Source organism: Desmodus rotundus, chromosome 6 (assembly GCF_022682495.2).
Source record: "Desmodus rotundus isolate HL8 chromosome 6, HLdesRot8A.1, whole genome shotgun sequence".
Classification (NCBI taxonomy): Eukaryota; Metazoa; Chordata; class Mammalia; order Chiroptera; family Phyllostomidae; genus Desmodus; species Desmodus rotundus.
Window position 1 is genome coordinate 9,350,631 of NC_071392.1, and position 19,317 is coordinate 9,369,947.

A 19,317-nucleotide genomic window follows, 5' to 3' on the forward strand; every position below is an offset into this window, starting at 1 on the left:
GATCCCCCTAGTTAACCCTCCTGCCCCCAGGACATTTGGAACCCAATTGTTGCCAACACTGACTGGGCCAAAGTGCGTCCTCTTCCGGACCACCTCGTCCCCTGTGCGGTTCCTTCTCTCTCTCCAGATCGTTTCTATTCTCATTACTATGTCATTAATCCTCATGTGTATAAAGAACTTCCATTCATGTGGGAAATTTCTTACCATATTTAATTTAAAAAAGACAATGCAAAACTATACATACACCAAGACTCAATTTTGCAAACTCAATTTTGCAAAAAAACAAACAAAAAAGCAATGTATTGAAAAGACAAAAAAAGAAATGTATTAAAATATTGTCAATGCCCTGGCTGGGTGGCTCAGTTGGTTGGAGCATCATCCCATACACCAAAAAGTTGCAGGTTCGATCCCCAGTCATTGTACGCAGGGAAGGAAACCAATTGGTTTCTCTCTCTAAAATTAATAAACATATCCTTAGGTGAGGATTAAAAATGTTATCAAGGTTTAAAATTTTAAAAATAATCAAAATGAGAAAAAGTGGCTTCTTTTACATTAAACTATATGGCACATTTTTTCACCTGAGCAAACCGAACCACCCACACTCCTCCTCACTGAGACGCCTCTGCCCACAGCGAAGTCGTGCCCTGAAAGCAGTGGCAATGGTTGCCATCTGGTCCTCTGGGGTCAACTTTCTGCCCCTCCCTGCACACAGGCTGCTCCTGCTGGAACTCGGGGGCTGCGCTTTATCCATCTCTGTGGTCCCCCCAGGTCCCAGCACAGCCCTCTGCCCAGGGTGAATAGCCTGTGACTGTTAGTTGACTGCTTGGGCACCTGGGGAAGGAACATCCGGTTGTCTGAGCCAGTGTCCTGGTTTTTACGTGGTTAAAGCAGGAAGTGTTTTCAGGTCACATAACTCCAGATTTTACGCCCGGCTCTGCTGCTTCCATCTCTTTGGGGACATTTCCTAACATCTCTGACCATCTCTTTTACTGAGTACAAAATAAGCATTCCACAGGGCTTTGGGAAACAGCGATGAGAATGTACACACAGAATCAACAGCCACACTGGTCCGTTTCTCCTTCCTCTCTCCCTCTGCTCTCCATGTTGCCTCCTGTCACTGTGAGTCCAGAACTGTCCTGTGACGGGGCAGAATCACCAGTCAACGCGGCGCCTTTCTCACAGGAGACGAATCGACACTCACTTTGCGGATGACCTGTGTATCGAGATCACTGAGAAGTTGACATGCGTGGGGAATGTGAGAATGAAATACCTCTGTGACCCTGCAGAGACAGATTTCCCCAAGACTATCAGAGGCCACATCAAAGTCTGGAAATTCCTTCAACTATGGGCAGAATTTCAAGGTTACAGTTAAAAGCTGAAGCTCAGCCTTAGCCACCACTGTGGTCAAGAAGAAAATACCGTAATGAAAGAACAGCCTCAAGGCACTGAGCCCACAAGGCATCTCACCATCTTCTTAAAAACTTTTTATTTATTTCAGAGAGGGAAAGGGAAAAGGAGACAGAGAGAGAGAGAGAGAGAGAGAGAGAGAGAGATCAGTGTGAGAGAGAAACATTGGTTGGTTGCCTCTCACACACACCCCAATGGGAAACCGAACCCGCAGCCTAAGCATGTGCCTTGACTGGGCATCGAACTGGTAACCTTTCACTTTGCGGAATAACACTCAGCCAACAGAGCTACACTGGCCAGAGCGGGATCTCACCATTTTTATGTCTCCACCATGAATCCTCATTGCCTAGCTCTGTTCAAGCCTTCACAAGATCTGAAATAGCATCCAGCTTGCCTTGCTCCCTCCATAAACAGTGACTTCCCAGTAACAGGACTTACGAGAAGGCTACACAGAGCCATGTATGTGCTCCATGAAGATCCATTTCCCAGCTACACCACCACTTAGAGAAGCTTAAAAAAGAATTCTCCAGAACCCCTCATGCTCTAGAAAAGATGATTATCATGAGCCCAATACCATTCATCTCCCTAACACACGAAGGGAGAGTCTGAAGAGAACCGAGTTACTCATTACCTAGGAGACCGTAGGACGGACCCCATCATGCCCTAGAGCCATGGCCATATGGCAGTGAGTGCTGCCTCATCTGGCCCAGTCTCCCACCCTTCCCAGACTCTCCCAACCCGTATCCTCTGGAATTCATGGACGGTCACCGCCAAATCCCCTTTATCCCGAGCTCTTCGCTCTGTCCCTTTACCTCCTTTCTCTAACTGAAACGTGGACACGACTTCCTTTGCCACTCTCTCAAGATGTGCCTTTTTCTTTTTTCACCCACTGAATCGGGACCATAGCCTGAGACTGCACATATCGTCCAGGTCCTTCACGGCTGCTTGCAGACTTTGTGTCCTTGCTTCTTTGAAGCATGTGCCTCAGACCACACAGGCATCCACATCTAGGGCATTTGCCCTCACTTACTGACAAGTGTAAAACGGCATTTCTGCTGTCTTTCTGAGAGATTTCACGGTCCATCTAGATGACCCAATGATACCTAACAACTCAGTTCAATAATCTGCCGACTTCCAACAATTTTTCCTCCACTGATGCCCACGCTCAACTTTGTCCGTTGGCGAACACTCTCCAGAATCCCAATTCAAGCATCCCTTCCATTCCACTCACAGACTGTCCTTGGGCACCATTTCACCCGCCATCAGGCCATTCCCTTCAACTTACAACATGCTACAATGTTTCCCATCGTAAAAGAGCTTCCCACGGACCCCTCAACCTTCAACTCCTACTCTAGTTTTCTATGAAACAGATGTTGATTCCCAAATTCACAGGTCCAAATCTGATCCAGAGCTTTTGAGCAGGGTCGCTGGGCTTCTGAATGGGGGACTCCCAGTTTTCTGACACCTCCACTTGCATAGTTACAGACATCTTTAACTTAGCATGTGCCAACCTCAATTCTTTATTCTTTCCTTGACTTCTACTTGATGCCTCCCCCCAACACACACACGTACCTGTCCTGTGTCAGTGTTTCTCACCTCAGTAAATGGCACCACTATTCAGTCCAAGAACTTATGAGTCTTCTTTGATTCCTCCAACCCTTCCACATGAAGCCATTGAAAAAGAGAGAGGTGGAGGGCCCTTCATGTATCTCAGACCAACCACCTCCTGGCCACCAACCTGATGTCCTTGAGAACCTGTTATCTCTCTTGGACCACAGCAAAGACTCCAATTTATAGTCCCTCCCATCCTCTCTATAACCCCCTCAAACCAGTAGCTTATGGTCAACTATCAGTTCTTATCACTTTAGAATTGTCAGCAGCATTTGATGGAGTTGACTGCTTTCTCTTAGTGGGAACAGTCTTTTCATTCAGTTTCTAATTCCACACTCATCCAGATTTCCTTCTCTCTCACTCACAGCTTTTTCTCCAGAGGCTCTTTCCCTGCTTTCGTCCTTTCTAGCCTCTATGTCTTGAGTGGCCTGTGCCTCAGTCCTAAGCCCCCTCTTCTCCTCTCTGTCTAGATGTTCTCTTTACATGAATATGGCTTTAATTTCTCCTCTAGAATCCCGCAGTTCAGTGTAAACCACTATTAAAGTATTCTCACATTGCTTTGGTAAGTCTATGTTTGACTTCTATTTAAACACACTGAGCTTTTATTCAGGACCGAGATCGTAGCTCTCATATCGTAATTGTACAAAAAAAAAGGTAGTACTCAATGTATGTTTGTTAAATGAATGCTTGTTTAAATGAAGGCCAACGAGGAATTGAGAAATACCAAAGCAAATGTGGTTAGAAACCATTGAGGATTTAATACATATGCATACATACACACATGTATGTATATGTGTATTGTGTGCGTATATATTTTTTCTACTTCCATTTTGAAGCAAAGTTTTCTGAGTAATCACTTGATGCCTGCTTCTACCATTTCAACCAAAACTATCTGAGTAATACCTTCTTTTACCTTTTCCTATGTGTCTTCCAACAGCAAACAAGCAGATAAAGATCTTAGAACTTAATTAATTACCAGGGAAACAAAAAAGAAATTTATTTTAATTAATCAACAAACAATTAATTGGTTGCCTGACACTGAGCATGCAGTTTTAAGTTGTCTTGGAATGTAATTTCCTCTTGCGTTATATGAGAAAATTGAATGAGATGAGATAGCTCCGTAAGTCGATTATTCTGTCTCGGGCTTCCACATGGACTGTTTAATATTTGACCAATGAAGCTCACATTTAAGAAATACTTTACAGCTATGTTTGTCAAAACTATAAAAGTCAGAAGAATGAAACGTTGTTCCTGTTACTCATAAGTTTGGAAGATCATGCAGAAACTCAAGCAACAAAGCGGAGCCAAGCAATGCCCTTCTGCTCGTCCTCCCTGTCCAAGTATCAAAGTCCCACAAACACTTGTAAAGACTTCCAAATGATTCAGTGAAGTCGGGGCAGATTCCGGGGAAGAGAGTGTTCTGTCAACACTCAGCTGGGAGGAACAAGCAGCCTGTGATGACTTGTTCTGTGGGTGGCTTCCTCCCACCATGAAATATGTGAAGGGTACTCACTCCTGCCACTTCGGAGCAAGCTGGATTTAAAGATGAGGCAGTTGTGCCCAAGTTGGAACCCCAAACCAGTTCTCTGGGACTTCAAGGTTTCATCTTTTGCTGGTGAAAACAAATAAAAGGTGACTGATTCAGGAACCATCAGACAGCTTCCTGGAGACTTGAAATGCCTTCGAGGCTGGTAATGTTGGATCAACTGATTCACCTACCACTAGCCCTGTTCCAAATCCCCTTCCAGCTTCAAAGTGTTTTTTCTTTCTCAATGAGTCCCTCTTTTCTCCTCATTTCTATTCTTTCTTCTCAACATTTGCCTTGCCTCCTCCTGAGGAGGGAGAGTGAAGGGGTGTGGGGTACCTACGACCTGCCTGGGGTCCCCCATGCCCACAGCACTGCAGTGTCGGTCCTGCATGCACACCACCTTCCGGGTCCCCATGACAACGAGTTATCAAATGCGCCCTCCTCGCTGACCCCACCAGCTGCGGATTCTCCTACTAGCTCTCCCCTTCTCTTTACTGAGTACCAGTTCACTGAGTTCAAGTGGAATTTATTCTACAGAACTTATTCTGTAAAACTTCTCTTTATCAGTCTCTGCTGCCACCCTGGCCTGCTTCTGGCACTCACCGCAACCTGTGTAACCCCTTATTGCCGCGCTCTCCACACTCAAGCTAAGTGGTTTATTGATACTTCTGCCTTTCCCTCTCAACTAAATGAACTCCCTGGGCCCAAGGGCCATGACTTGGGCATTTTTGTATTCAGGGTACTTAGTCTAGGACATGAATGATAGCAGGTGGTTCGCAATGACTGCTTCATGAGTGAATGATTACTTCTGACTGTGACTGTCTTTTCTCTCAGTGGGTGGGAATTGTGGCTGACTCATCTTTGTAATTTCGGTCATGTCAGGCACAGCACTGTGCGCTAGTAGTTGCTCACAAGAGCATACTGTGTAGATGAACTATTAGATACATGTGTTCAGTAACGCTATCTACTAATTCAGTTTAATTAAATACTGTCTACTGGGTACAAAGAAACTTTGAGGCGCTTACAGTTGATTACAAGAAATAGCACTTATTAACTATATATGTTGAAGCAGAATATAATATGCCTTTTGAGAGAAGTACAAAACAACTGTTCTCAAATATTGAAGGAGGAAAATGTTCGTTCAGGGGCATAAAAAAGGCCTCTTGGAAGGAGAAGTTTGGGCTCTTGTTCTTGAAGATGAGATAATGGATAGGCGATCGTTCCAGACAAGGGGACTGAAATGCATGCGAGCAATTACAGCATAAATCTCACCAAAGGGCTATTAAGCAGTGGCTTTGCAACAATTAAACAGATGTTCTTCAGTGTTAGCTTACTGAAATCACAAGTCATCTTAACTGATGGGGTGATGATTAATTTTATGTCTCCGTTTGACTGGGCCATGGGGTGCCCAGATACCTGGATAATCATTGTTTCCGAGTGTGTCTGCAATGGTGTTTCCAGAAGAGGTAAGCATAGGCCTCTGGAGACGAGGTGACGCAGACTCTCACCCCAGTGTGGATGGGTTTCGTTCAGTCTGTTGAGGGCCTGCAGAGAAGAACAAGTGAAGGGAAAATTCTTTCTTCTCTGCCTCCCCTGAGCGGGCTGGGACATCAGCCTCTCCCTGCTCTGGAACTGGGATCTACACCATTACTACTCCTGGTTCTCAAGCTTTGGCTTCAAACTGGAACTATACCACCAGCTTCCCTGGGTCTCCAGTTTGCAGATGGCCAATTATGGAACTTCTCATATCCCATAATTGTGTGAACCAATTGCTTATAATAAATCTATAGACATAAAATGAGATGTAGGAATAGATGTCTCTCTATCCCTGTCTTTGTCTCTACATAGATACAGATAAATATAGAGATAAATATATAGAGTCTACTTCATTCCTGTAGAACTCTGACCAACGCAGGTGGTGATTTCTCTTATGAGCACTCTCAGCTGAGCTCTGTTTACACTTCCCTTCCACACGCCTTTCCTAATACCTTTAAAAAAAGACTGGTCGGGGTGTGGGGTGGGTGGTTGGAGGGCTGGGTGAAAAAGGTAAAGGGATTAAACAAAGGAAAAGCCTCATCCACACGGAGGACAGCATGGTGACCACTAGAGGGAAAGCGGGGTGGGGGCAGGGGGGAGGGAGGAGGAGGTAAATGGTGGTGGTGACGGAAGGAGACTTGACTTGGGGTGGTGAGCACACCATACAATATACAGATGGTGCACTACAGAGTTGTACACCTGAAGCCTATATAATTTTACTAACCAATGCCACCCCGATAAATTTAAAATAAAATAAATGATTGGTCAAGTCATTCACGTTAAGATCTTCAGTTGTGCAGACCTCAAGTTTAAAACACATTATTGTACAATAAAAATCGCATCCTGTTTCAGCCCAGTAGGAAAGGATCGCGATGGTAAAATCCTTAATTATACAGATGAGGAACTGTTCTGTCCAAGAACACAAAGAAGTATCTGGCGGTGAGGAGAAGGAACCAGGGTTGAAGCCCACTCCTCAGTCTCACCCCCTCCCCACTAACTGCCATTGTCACCCCTCTGACACCAGGAGGGCCAGCGGCCTTCCTTCCCCACCACGACCAAAGCTGCAAACTCTCTGGGATGCGGAGAAGGGAGCAGACATTACTCCTGATAAGCGATTACATGAAACTGTTATGATATTGCAAACTTGTCCCTGTGGATTATGTTTGGGAGACAAAGCTCGTCCTAGATAAAAACCCTCGAACGCAGAAATGAGTTACTCATGCATCGCCGAAGAGTTCCCTCCACCGAGGCAGGTGGACTTTGTATTATTTCCTGGAACTCTGTGAATCTACAACTATTTCTACATTTAAAAGTTAATGAAAAAAATACAAAGCAAAACAAAATTTGAGTTGTAAATAATTCATTAAAATAAATTTCAGTGGTACGAAGGATTTAATGTGAAAAATAATGACATAAAATCTGGGTGAACATTTTCTAGTCCCGAGGTGGTGAAGGCCTGCAGAGAAGTGACCCCAAAGGCAACAAAAGGAAATCATACTGAATTTAACCAGATAAGATGTGAAAGGTACTGTGGTAAAATGACCAACGTGTCGAAGAGTTAAAAATAAAAAAATAAGCACAAAGATGCTTGTGGGACATGTGACATTACAGGTTTCATATCCTTAATGGGTGACATGCAATTACAACTCAGTGAGAAAAAGATACACAGAAGTAGGAGCCACGCCAGGCAATTCAAAGGCAGAAAATCTATGAATGACTAAAAAACGTGACTGTAGTGAAACTTTGATATTCAAGGAATGAAAACGAACAAAGCACACAGCAGATGACCATGTTTGATTCCCCGACAGAAATTCACTGGCGTGAGACCACCCAGAAGGTGAGGAAATTGGCACTAGCCAATATTTGCCAAAATATTAATTAATAAAACCTTCCTGGGAAGCAGAGGTAATACGTTCCCATGTCTAAAAGGTGCAGACTATGGAGAGAAGGAAAGTTATTTTTTAAGAGTAGAATGTTAACAAATAGTAGTAAAAGGAAAGGTGAAGTTAGAAAATTATCAACTGAAGTACACTGTAGCAAGGAACAATTTCAGTGACTCGGTGCAGAAATGAGCTGATAAAAGTTATACGACCAACAGGATACCTAGATCCTCTCAACGCACCCCTCTAAGAAGCACAAAGGGGGAAATAGTAGCTGCGCCGTGCAGGAGCTCGGCAGACACCATGCGAAGCAAATGGCCCAGAGCCACATCTCAGGGAGTGAGTGGGCCACAGCGACACTGTGATCCTCCTAATATGACGCAGTGAGAAGGACGCCTCCCTGTTTTGTGCTGTTCCTAACAAAAATGCACAAACTGCATCTAATATAAAGAATTATCCAACACGTCCAATTTGAGGGGCATTTTACAAAATGACTAACCTATTCTATTTCAAAAAGCGGCAATGTCATGAAAGACAAATAAATACTTTAAAATATTTGCACTCTGCAGTATAATTACAAGTACTGTAAAAAAGCGCTTATTTTCTTCTTCCTAAAACACTCACAACTGTGTCTGATTTCCCTCTGTCGTATACAGAGGTCATCCAGGGCCGCACACTCGGCGGGCCCCCTGCGTGCCTGGACCGTGGTCTAAGAGCCCCGCCATGCCCAGCCCCCCACGGCTCCCTCCAGGGTCCCACGGAGGAGCCCGACTGGGAACGTGACCGGCCCTGAGGCTCTCCCAGCCCTGCCCTACGGGGCAGCGCCAAGGGACAGGGGATCAGTGCCTGCCAGCACACAGGACCCCCCTGGGCACACCGGTGGAGAAGCACTGAGCAAGGCTATTCAGGCAGCAATCTGGCGTCTTAACCATCAACCAGGCATAAACCCTACATAAAGTCATGATCATAATCAATTGCAACATCTAGTTGGGAAATGAATAAAAGAAATCTCATGCTAACATCATGAGGCAAGCTTCATTGGACTCTGAACTCATTAACTGTTTTGACTATTCCTTTCTCCTTTTAAGGTTTTAGCCCTGGTATTAAATCATTTCCTAGTATGGCATAATATTACAATGATAATTAGGTGATTTTTCAATGGAAAATTATAGTGAAAGTTTTATAATAAGAAAAGTAGATGATGCTCTTTTATTTTCTCAAGGCCTTCTCCAACTTTCACCCGTAAATCAAGCTGCCTGGGTTAGCAACTGAAAACACAGGATGTGGGGTCACATTTGAATTTCAGATCAAAAACGAATAATTTTTAACGTGAGTATGGCCCATTATTTGGGACATATTTATAACAAAAATATTGCTGTTCATCTAAAATTCAAATGTACCTGGCTGTCTTTTATTTATCTGGCAAACCTATCCCTGAATCAACTAGTTTTTCCACTCTTTCAAAAGGAGTTCTCACTTTGGTAGCAGGTTCCACTTGTACTAAAACACCCCACAGCACCTCAAGCTCAGTTTTTATATTTAGTGAATTCACTGATTAGTTAAAAACGAAAGAGTTTAACTCTTTTGCTTCATCTTAATGATCAGACAGCCCTTCAATAGTAAGGAAAAAAGTTCTCAGTAAACATGACACCAAAGTCTCAAGCTACAAAGAATAGCTACAAAACGAAGAAAAATATAATTTCTGCGTCTCACCTCAGACACCTGCTTGAGGTAGACTCGCAATGAAGGAAAAATAAGCTGACAGTTTGGAGCCTGTTGCAGCCCCCTTCCCTGTGTTTCAGACCTTCCCATGCTAATGGCGCCACCCAGGGAGCACAGGATGCCAAGATCATCCAGGCCAGAATGCGCGACAATTAGCTGCATTCCTTATTGCTAATAGTCTTTCTTCCTAGGACTCACCCGGTCACACAACAGCAGGTGAAAAAGTTTCAGAATGTGCCAGAGCTGCCCTTTCATTCCAACTGAGAGAAAATGAGAACAGAGAACTAATATTCCCTCCCCCACAGGCTGGAAACGAACGACAAATGATGAGAGTTACTACGCTAGAATAAAGGCGTCTCAGCAGAGGAGTGGCCCTTGGAGCTTGTTCTCAAAGTGCCTGTAGAGGTCTTGGACACCTTCCTGTTTGCGTGAGCATCACAGCTGCTGACACAGAGACGTCCTTGGGACCACAGAACTGAAACCCAGGTTTCCATCTGCTCTTACTTAAAAGTTACTCATAGAGAGCCAGGACAGTCTCCTTGCCAAAATCCATGGTCAAGTTGAGGGTAAGGATACATAGTCATTCTCTGTACACAGCCCTCCAAAGAGAGAAAGTCATGAGAAAGAAGTCAGAAGTGGTGGGCGTTGCGAGGGCCAGGCCCTGGACTCAGGGGAAGAGTGTGTGGGGAACAAACACAATGGCTCCAGTCAAGTTTCTATTTCTGTGGACTCCTCTGCTTTTCTTCTATGCCCTTTGACCTGCTGGCACAGGCGCAGCTCTGAGTGCAGGCCTGAAAAGTACTGAGTGGAGGAAGTAGAACGAACTTGTCTTCATTTGGTTGCCATGGTTATGGTGCCGCATGTCACCAGCCCGGATGATTTGCATTGCAAACCATCACTGGGACCAGGGACAGCAGAACTTGATGTTCTGGGTGGAGAGATTCAATTTGCAGGAACTTCTGGCAAGTTCAGAGGGAGCAAAACATAGATATACACACATACTCCCAAACACAGAAAAAAGGCGCCAAACTGTAAGGTCTAACAGTCAGTCCTATCCTCCATGAAATTTCAGTATCTGTGAGGTATTTCAGTTAAAGATGCAGACAATTTCACTTGAGACAGGAAAATAAGCACATTATGAACCGCATTTTTTTTAACCTCATTTTTTAAACATTAAATTTCACAGACACATTCAGCATGCATCCTTGTAAAGGACATAATAGTAAATCACTACCTAATAATTATTACATTTTTGGGTCATGCATGACAGCAATACCCTTCATTTTGATACCCTGCATTTGAGAATTGGAAATAATGGAAAAGACCTTGTGCATTTCAGATTATGTATAACTTCAAACAAACAGGAACCCCCATATATAAAAAGGAAGTGCTGAGGTTGTCTCCAAGGAGAATGAGGAAAAAGGGCCTTACCAGATCTTCCCTCTCCCTCTGTGACAGCTGCTGAGGTTTCTCTGTAGAGCTCCTAGTGCCTGTCAGTGGAACTGGAATGGCTCTCTGCACTGGCCCTGAACTTGTCCTGGGTGATTTCCCTGTCTTTTAGAATTCCTCTGCTTCCACCACCAGTATCTGAGACGTCTCCTCTCAGAAGCCCAGGAGTGTCTCCAGGCCTGAGCTGGCACCCCAGCGTCCTTCTCCTCCTGTGGCAGCCACTGTGTACTTAGCCCCGAGAAGACCGGACTTTTGCACCAGCCATCAGGACGTGTGGTCTCATTGACAAAGCATATTTTAATTGAAAAACCATGTCCAGAATTACACTTGGAAAACGATGTTTCTATATTAACAGTTTCCATTTCATAAGATTTTCATAAAAGTGATTATTAATAAAAATAGAAATGCAATTACATTCATAAAGAAACCCTCAATTACCCATATTTTAATTACCTATTAGTTATACATAAATTTATTTATGTAGTTTACTTATTGGGAGGTTGTAGAACACAATGCATTGAAATGTGCATTAGAAATTAGGAGAACAGGACCCTATATAAACCCAGTTTCTACTAGAATGGTTTAGGGAAAATCAATTCATCTTCAGAGACATATTTAATTTAGAAAAATAATGTGCACATCACTGAATTTATTTTTTAAAAGCTTTCTGCATGAAAATTTAAAAAGATACCATGTATCTCAAAGCCTGGGAAGCAATGAGCAATTGACAACCAATGCCGTGTTATGCTAAGAACAGTCTTCTCCAAAGAACACTTCCCATAGGTCTGTCTCCATTATACAGAAGAATATTCTCCTCAGTGACAAAGAGATACTTAAAAGAAAGTTGAGCTCTGGCTGGTGTGGCTCAGTGGATTGAGTGCTGGCCTGAAAACCAAAGGGTTTCTGGTTCGATTCCCAGTCAGGGCACATGCCTGGGTTGCAGGCGAGGTCCCCTGTAGGGGGCACATGAGGGGAAACCACACATTGATGTTTCTCTTCCTCTCTTTCTCCCTCCATTCCCCTTTCTCTAAAAATAAATATATAAAATCTTTTTAAAAAACCATAGAAAGCGGAAGTAGTTCACTAAGGAAGAAGGCAATAAAAGAAATCAAAGTGACAACAGGGTTGCTGAGTGTTTTTGAGGGGGAAAGGAGAGCATCCTATGGGATCTCATAGGAAGAGCTCTCAGACTAGTTTTGAGGATTTGAAAAAAGCAGTCAAAGCAGCCCTACCTAATACACAGAAACAAACACAGGGGGGCTGCCACATTGAGGAGAGAAAGAGATAGGTGGTCCAAATGAAAGAACAGAGCAAAACTCCAAGAATAGAACTAAATGAAATGGAGATAAGCAACCTATCAGATGCACAGTTTAAAACACTGGTGATCAGGATGCTCTAGGAACTCACTGGGCACTGCAACAGCATAAAAAAGACCCAGGCAGAAATGAAGGTTGCATTAAGTGAAATTGACAATAATCCACAGGGAACCAACAGTGGTGGGGATGAAGCTGAGATTCAATTCAATGATTTGGAACATAAGGAATAAAAAAAGCATTCAATTAGAACAGCAAGAAGAAAAAAGAATTCGAAGAAAAGTGAAGAGAACAAGGAAACTCTGGACCATCTCCAAATGTACCAACATCTGAATCATATGGGTGCCAGAAGGGGAGAGCAAGAAACTGAAAACTTATTTGAAAAAATAATGAAAGAAAATTTTCCTAATTTGGCAAAGGAAATAGACATATAAGTCCAAGAAGTACAGAGAGTCACAAACGAGTTGCACCCAAAGTAGACCACACCAACACACATTATAATTAAAATGCCAAAGGTTAAAGATGAAGAGAGAATCTTAAAAACAGCAAGAGAAAAGCAGATAGTTACCTACAAAGGAGTTCCCATAAGACTGTCAGCTGATTTTTCAAAAGACACTTTGCAGGCTAGAAGGGATTGGCAAAAAGTATTCAAAGTGATGAAAACCAAGGACCTACAACCTAGATTACTCTATCCAGCAAAGCTATCATTTAGCATGGAAGGGCAGATAAAGTGCTTCCCAGACAAGGTAAAACTAAAGGAGTTCATCATCACCAAGCCATTACTATATGAAATGTTAAAGGGACTTATTTAAGAAAAAGAAGATCAAAACTATGAACATTAAAATGGCAACAAATGCACAACTGTCAATAACTGAACCTGAAAAACAAACTAAGCAAACAAGCAGAACAGGAACAGAATCACAGAAGTGGAGATCATATGGAGGGTTAACAGCTGGGTGGGGGAAGGGGGAAGATGGGGGAAAGGTACAGGGATTAAAAAGCATAATTGGTAGGCACAAAATAGACAGGGGGAGGTTAAGAATAGTATAGGAAATGGAGAAGCCAAAGAATTTACCTGTATGACCCATGGACATGAACTAAGGGAGGGGATTGTTGGAGGGAATGGGGGTACCAGGCAGAGGGGGGCAAAAGGGGAAAATTGGGACAACTGTAATAGCAAAATCAATAAAACATCTTTTTAAAAAAGAAAAAAGCATCCTGGAACATATACAGTCTAAGCTTGATCCTAAATGAGAATACCAGTTAGTCAAGGAGTTAGGGAGAAGGAAGTAACTAAAAGGAGAGATGCTCCAGTTAGCAGGGAGGTGAGGGCAGGACCGAAGTGAGACTGGAAAAGAGACGCCATTAATTTTCCATGTTTTCAGTATGTAAATCGTTCCTGTTCCCTTGGTCCTTGTGGATGTACACAGTACTCCCTGTAACGGGATGGCAGACATAAGGAAAGTGAGACCCAGAAAAGCTAAACGATTTTGACAGAGTCACAAAATAAATTTTTGGTACATTAGGCTAGAACTAAGGTCTCAGAAATCCCTGCATAATGCTTCTACTTTAAAGGGTCACCTGGGAAAAGAGGCTAAAAGAAGAGGCAGAGTTTAAATATCTTCCCAAATAACTGAGTTCACTTACAACCCCCTTTGTGTGAAGCAGCCTTCTGAAGGGTGCCAGTAAATAAATGTAAGCCCTTATCCTCTGGTTGAAGTAGGGAGAAGGGTGATCCAGGCAGAGGGAACAGCATGTGCAAAGGTCGGGGGGCAAGAGGGAGGATGGTCTGCTTGAAGAACTGCAAGAATCTAAGTACGGCTACTATTAACATATGAGGAGTTAATGTCAAGTGATGTCGCTGGAGAGGGGAAGGGAAGCCAGGTCATCGAGGACTTTACCTGCCATTAAGAGGTTTGAACTTTATTCTGAGGGTACTGGGAACTGACATGATCAGATTCCTATTCTAAAAGGTTTCTCCTGCTGCACATTGGAGAATGAAATGAGTGGAGAAACAAGACTGGGGACAGGAGGCTGCGGACTGTGTGAGACAATGGTGACTGCGTCTATGGCTTCAAGATTAGAGATAAAGACACGAGTTACTTTTGAACTATGTGGGACAAAGAACCAGCAGGTCTGACTGATCAATCCACTCTATTGGGAGAGACAGTGGTTAAAGATTGCTCTCGGGTTTCTAACTCAGGCAAGTGGTCAGTACTCTCTCACTCACAGGGCAGACATTACAGAAGGCACTGTAAGTTTGTGGAGGGGCCTGGTGTGTCTTGTTTTGCAAATGCAGAGTTTGGGCTCCTGTGAAAACCACCAGGGGACATATCGGTATGCAGTTTGGATGCCTGAGTCTCGAGCGCAGCAGTGGAGTCTGGGCTAACCTGCACCTCCGGTCTCAAAACAGCTCCCACTTGAAGCCGTGAGGACAGATGAGTGCACTACAGGTGGGAATTTGGAGTGGGAGTAGGACCTAAACCTGGAAGGAGAGTGAGGGGAGGGGAAGGATTAGGAGTGCCTAAAGCAGAAGCAGGCATATGAGCTCTGGAGAACTGGAATGTCCGACCTACAAGAGAAGCCAAATTATCACCATCAGTGGTTTGGTACGTCTAGAACAGAGTCCGTTGTACTGCTGGACAGTTGTCTACCAGGTCCGTTGTCTACCAGGTTCAAACTGTCACAACAGACAGCTGACACTCCTGGTTCAAGGGTTCCCAATCCTGGGTGTGTGAGAGTCTTAGATGTTTCCGTCAGCAGGTCTGGGCTGGGATGAGAAAGTCTGCATTGCTCCCAAGTTCTCCAAGACCACTGACGCGGTGAGTCTCAAGAGCTGCATTTCAGAATCACTGTTTCTGGTTAGTGCATCCTTTCTCCTGATTGAACTCTGACCAATTCTTTTAAATTTACATTTTATTTTTCAATTTCCGTTTAAATTCAGCATTATTTTGTACTGGTTTCACGTGTATAGCATAGAGGTTAGACGATCACTTACTTTGGAAGCGTTTCCACCCTGATATTCCCAGTACCCACCTGGCAGCATACACAGTTGTTACAATAGCATTGACCATTTCCCTCTGCTATTCCTCTTAACCCCTTCCCCTTTCTCACCAGTCACCCCGCACCCTCCCCTCCAGCAGCCATCAGTCTGTTCTCTGTATCTATGAGTCTGCTTCTGTTTTGTTTGTTAGATTCTACACACAAGTGAAATGACATGGTACTTGTCTTTCTCTGAATGATGTATTTCACTCAGCACAGTACCCTCTAGGTGCATCCCCAAGTTTGTTTCTTGACCTTGGTAGTGGTGATTTTAATGACCAGAGGCAGAGCCTGGGGCAGGGAGAGAGAGCTTCAGCCTCCCCAGAATCTCCAGCAGACCCACTCTCTTTACTAACGCTAAGTGAAGTATTTTCTATCTTACAAAAAGGATTACTTCAGTGCAACTTTAAAGGTATTCACACTCTCAGTTCAGCCAAATTCTTTCCATATAAGAATTCTGTGCTTAATAACGTTGACAAAAATAAGATGATGATAATAGCCATCACTTATTCTTAACTTGGGTCAAACCCCACAGGTCAATATTTTCTTACTTGCTTCTCCCAAGAAACTTAGGTGGAAGTAATTTTTATCCCCATTTTATAGATGAGGAGACTGAAGTTCACAGATGTTACACAAGTCACAATAAACAGAGCCAGGGCCCAGGTAAAACTAGGCCTATCCAACTCCCAAACCCATATTCCTAACAATTATGTATGTTCTCAAAAAAGAGTGTACCAACAGCTCCTACACAGCCCAAATGGTTAGTTCAGGGAGGGAGAGCATATTTTTCAGAGATGTCAGAATCTGTCTCAGTTTTTCAACGATTCTGAACCAGTTGTTCTGGTCCCAGCAAGCCAAGTCAGAGAACTGGTTCTTGTTTGCTGAGGAGCTTCTATGTAGCGCCAACGGCCCTGGCTACACAGAGACAAGGGCCAAAGAGTTTCCTTCCTTCCACCTTCACTCAAACACAATCAAGCTCAGTAGTTTTTTGAACATTCCCAACGAGCCAGAAACTGAGTAGAAAATACCAACTCTGTGCACAGCACAATTAAATGATGATTGGGGCTGATCGATACAGGTTAGGAAGCTACAAAAATAAATGGGAGACGATTCTTTCCGAAGTGACCTTTGGCAGGTAATATGATGCAAAGTGCCATGTCATGAGATTAAGTGACCCAAACACCTCTATGTTCCACCTGATGGTTGTTAAGATGGTGTTTCATTTTAGGAAAACATTTAACAATGCTTATGGTATTTTATTCTTTAGAGTTAAATTTGACACATCACACATGCTCAACGCGTATTTGGTATTCACTCATCACAATAAACCTTGCTCAGTCAACTCAATCTTTCTACAGTGAAGATCCAAATCAAATTCTACCTTCCCCATGAAGGGGACCCCCTCCCTATTTTACCCTTCTTCTGTTACGCTTGTCCCACAGCACTTACCACATCGTGCCCGCTCATAGATCATTGATTCTCAACTGGAGCTGGTTTTGCCCCCAAGGGGACTTCTGGCAATGCTGGGAGACATTTTTGGTTGTCATGGGAGGGTGGAGAATGATACTAGTATCTCCTGGATCGAGGCCAAGAACACCGTTAAACACGTTGTAATGCACAGGACAGCCACCGAACCTATGCACAAAGAATGTTTCCGTCCCTGGTGTCTAAGTCCTAAACTGCTTAGGACTTAGAGCCACGAGCGCTTAGTTCCAGCTCTGGCTCCAACCCTTAACCACCTGTGAGACACTGGGCGAGTCTGGATTCCTGAGACTCAGTGTCCTCAGCAGTACAACGCAGGTACTCATTTTACAGATGCTCCCCTCGGAGAGCTACCATGGGGGTCACTGCAACGATGCCTGAGAAATGGCCCGTACACTCAGCATGATCACCGTTAGATGCCCTGGGGCGACGGCCTGTGCAAAGATGACAATAATAACAATGGGGTAGGCGGTCTGGACACATCGGTCTGGAGCTCACTAAGAGAATCTAAGCTGGGTTTCAATCTAAACCCAAATTTATTCATTTAAAGTGTATCTCGACAAGTGTTTATTGAGCAGCATCTCTGGGCTGGCTTTCTAGTTACTACAGATATAAAAATAAGATATTCTCCCTGAACTAAAGAGCTCTCTTTTCCGGATGGAGGCAGAATCACAAACAAGAAGTTTTGACACTGTGTAAAATAATGAAGATAACAGAGGGCGGGTGGAGAAAGTTTTTAGAAACAGAGCAATTGAAGATGTACTGTGAAGTTCATGGGCGGAGTTATCACTGGCAATGACAAAGACCTTTCTACTACTTCACGTTACTGATCCCCTTGGGGGGAAAACGTGCAGTCTTAGGACTTAGCTGACCCACTTGACAGAACAGATCAAAGTCGGTAAGAAAACTGAAATTGCCTTTTAAAAATGAATATGTTAAATCTGACCACCAGGGTTTCTCTCTAGTTCTCTCTCCACTGTTGCTGCAGGAGGCAGAGCCCCCGCACTGCGTGTATCACTCCATGTATTATTTAGTTGGGAAGCACCAAAAAGGAATGAAAAGGCAGCCCTACTCTAATTTTCTGAAAATACAAACAAACAAAAACAATCTTTCCTCTCGAACTCCCTCACTTCTTGACCTTTGCTGCGGAAGGGTTGGGGAAGCGGTCCAGGCAAGTGGTTACTTAGCTGCATGTCACCAGACAGGGTTAGGGAATAACCAGAGCACCGTCTCCCTCTCTCCTGCCGGCTCCCCAGGGGAGGCGATTAAAGGGGGCCAGTCTCGCAGCAGAACCAGGAGAAGGGGAGAGGCCCTGGGCTGACTTAGGGAAAGTACCCACTGAAGCCACAATTGCTTTTATTGCACAGGGGGGCAGACAGACAGGTAGACACATAGACATATACATGCATACATATGTGTGTGTACATATATACATACATATATAAAATTGTGTAAATATGCTCCATTGTCTGTTTGGAACATTCAATTGTATTAGTATTTGGCACATTTCATTGTGACAACTTGTATCTGTTAAAGATGAAGTACCAAAATACCACTGTAATTACAGCATTCTGAACGTTGTTCTGAATGACATCCTCACACGAAAAACATCACCATCTGGAAGCCAGAGATGCAGCACTATGCTTCCAAGCAGCTCTTACCTCCTGGTGTCTCTCTCCCCCCCACCACCTCCTCCCTCTCGAAGCAGCCAGCTCTCATGAGCACAACACTAATCTGTCTACTCTAAGCTACAACTTTAATTATTTTTTTATCTGCCCCATCTACTGAGAGACTCAGATTTAATTCTCCTTCAGTCTAGTCCTCAGTGAACTTTTCAACCCCTTCAGCATCAACAGCATTTAACACCTTTCTGTTGCAACCACCAAAGTCTCACCCATATCGCCCACGCTCAACCCGAACCTGTTAGCTCAGTCAGGGCCACAAGGTTCTCACACACAGGATGAGCGAGGCAGGAAGCTGACCTTGAGGGATGGGGAGAACACTGAGGCTGCTATGCACAAAAAAAGGTCTTGGTAAATCGTTCGTCGTACCTCCCTCAGTAGGCGTGCTGCTCGGGGAACAAGCTAAGTCCTTGATCTAAGGAAGCTGATCATCCAGCCCCTCGGCGCCTCCAACCACCTGCAGCCGAAGCTCTGCTTCTGAGTCGGGCTGGCTGTGGACCTGGGCAGGTCCTGAAGGGAACAGTGCCGCATTTGACTAATCTCGCATAACATTTTCATAATCCACGCCCCCTTGTCCTAAGGAAAACCTGTTCTCCTGATCTCTTTTGTATCAGGAAATATTCAAAACAGGGCCCTGAGACTTCCTGTATTCAGGGGCCCCACCA

At 44.0% G+C, this 19,317-nt stretch overlaps 1 protein-coding gene across 3 annotated transcripts in view; it reads right to left on the minus strand.

Annotated features, from left to right (window-relative positions):
* Positions 1 to 19,139, minus strand: part of ITPRID1 (ITPR interacting domain containing 1) — an 88,701-nt gene extending 69,562 nt beyond the window's left edge. For all 3 annotated transcript variants that reach the window (XM_045197382.2, XM_045197381.2, XM_024562920.3), the window contains exon 1: positions 19,022 to 19,139. The gene's annotated coding sequence lies outside the window, so the exon portion shown is untranslated. The remainder of the gene's footprint in view (positions 1 to 19,021) is intronic.
* Positions 19,140 to 19,317: the final 178 nt, after the last annotated feature.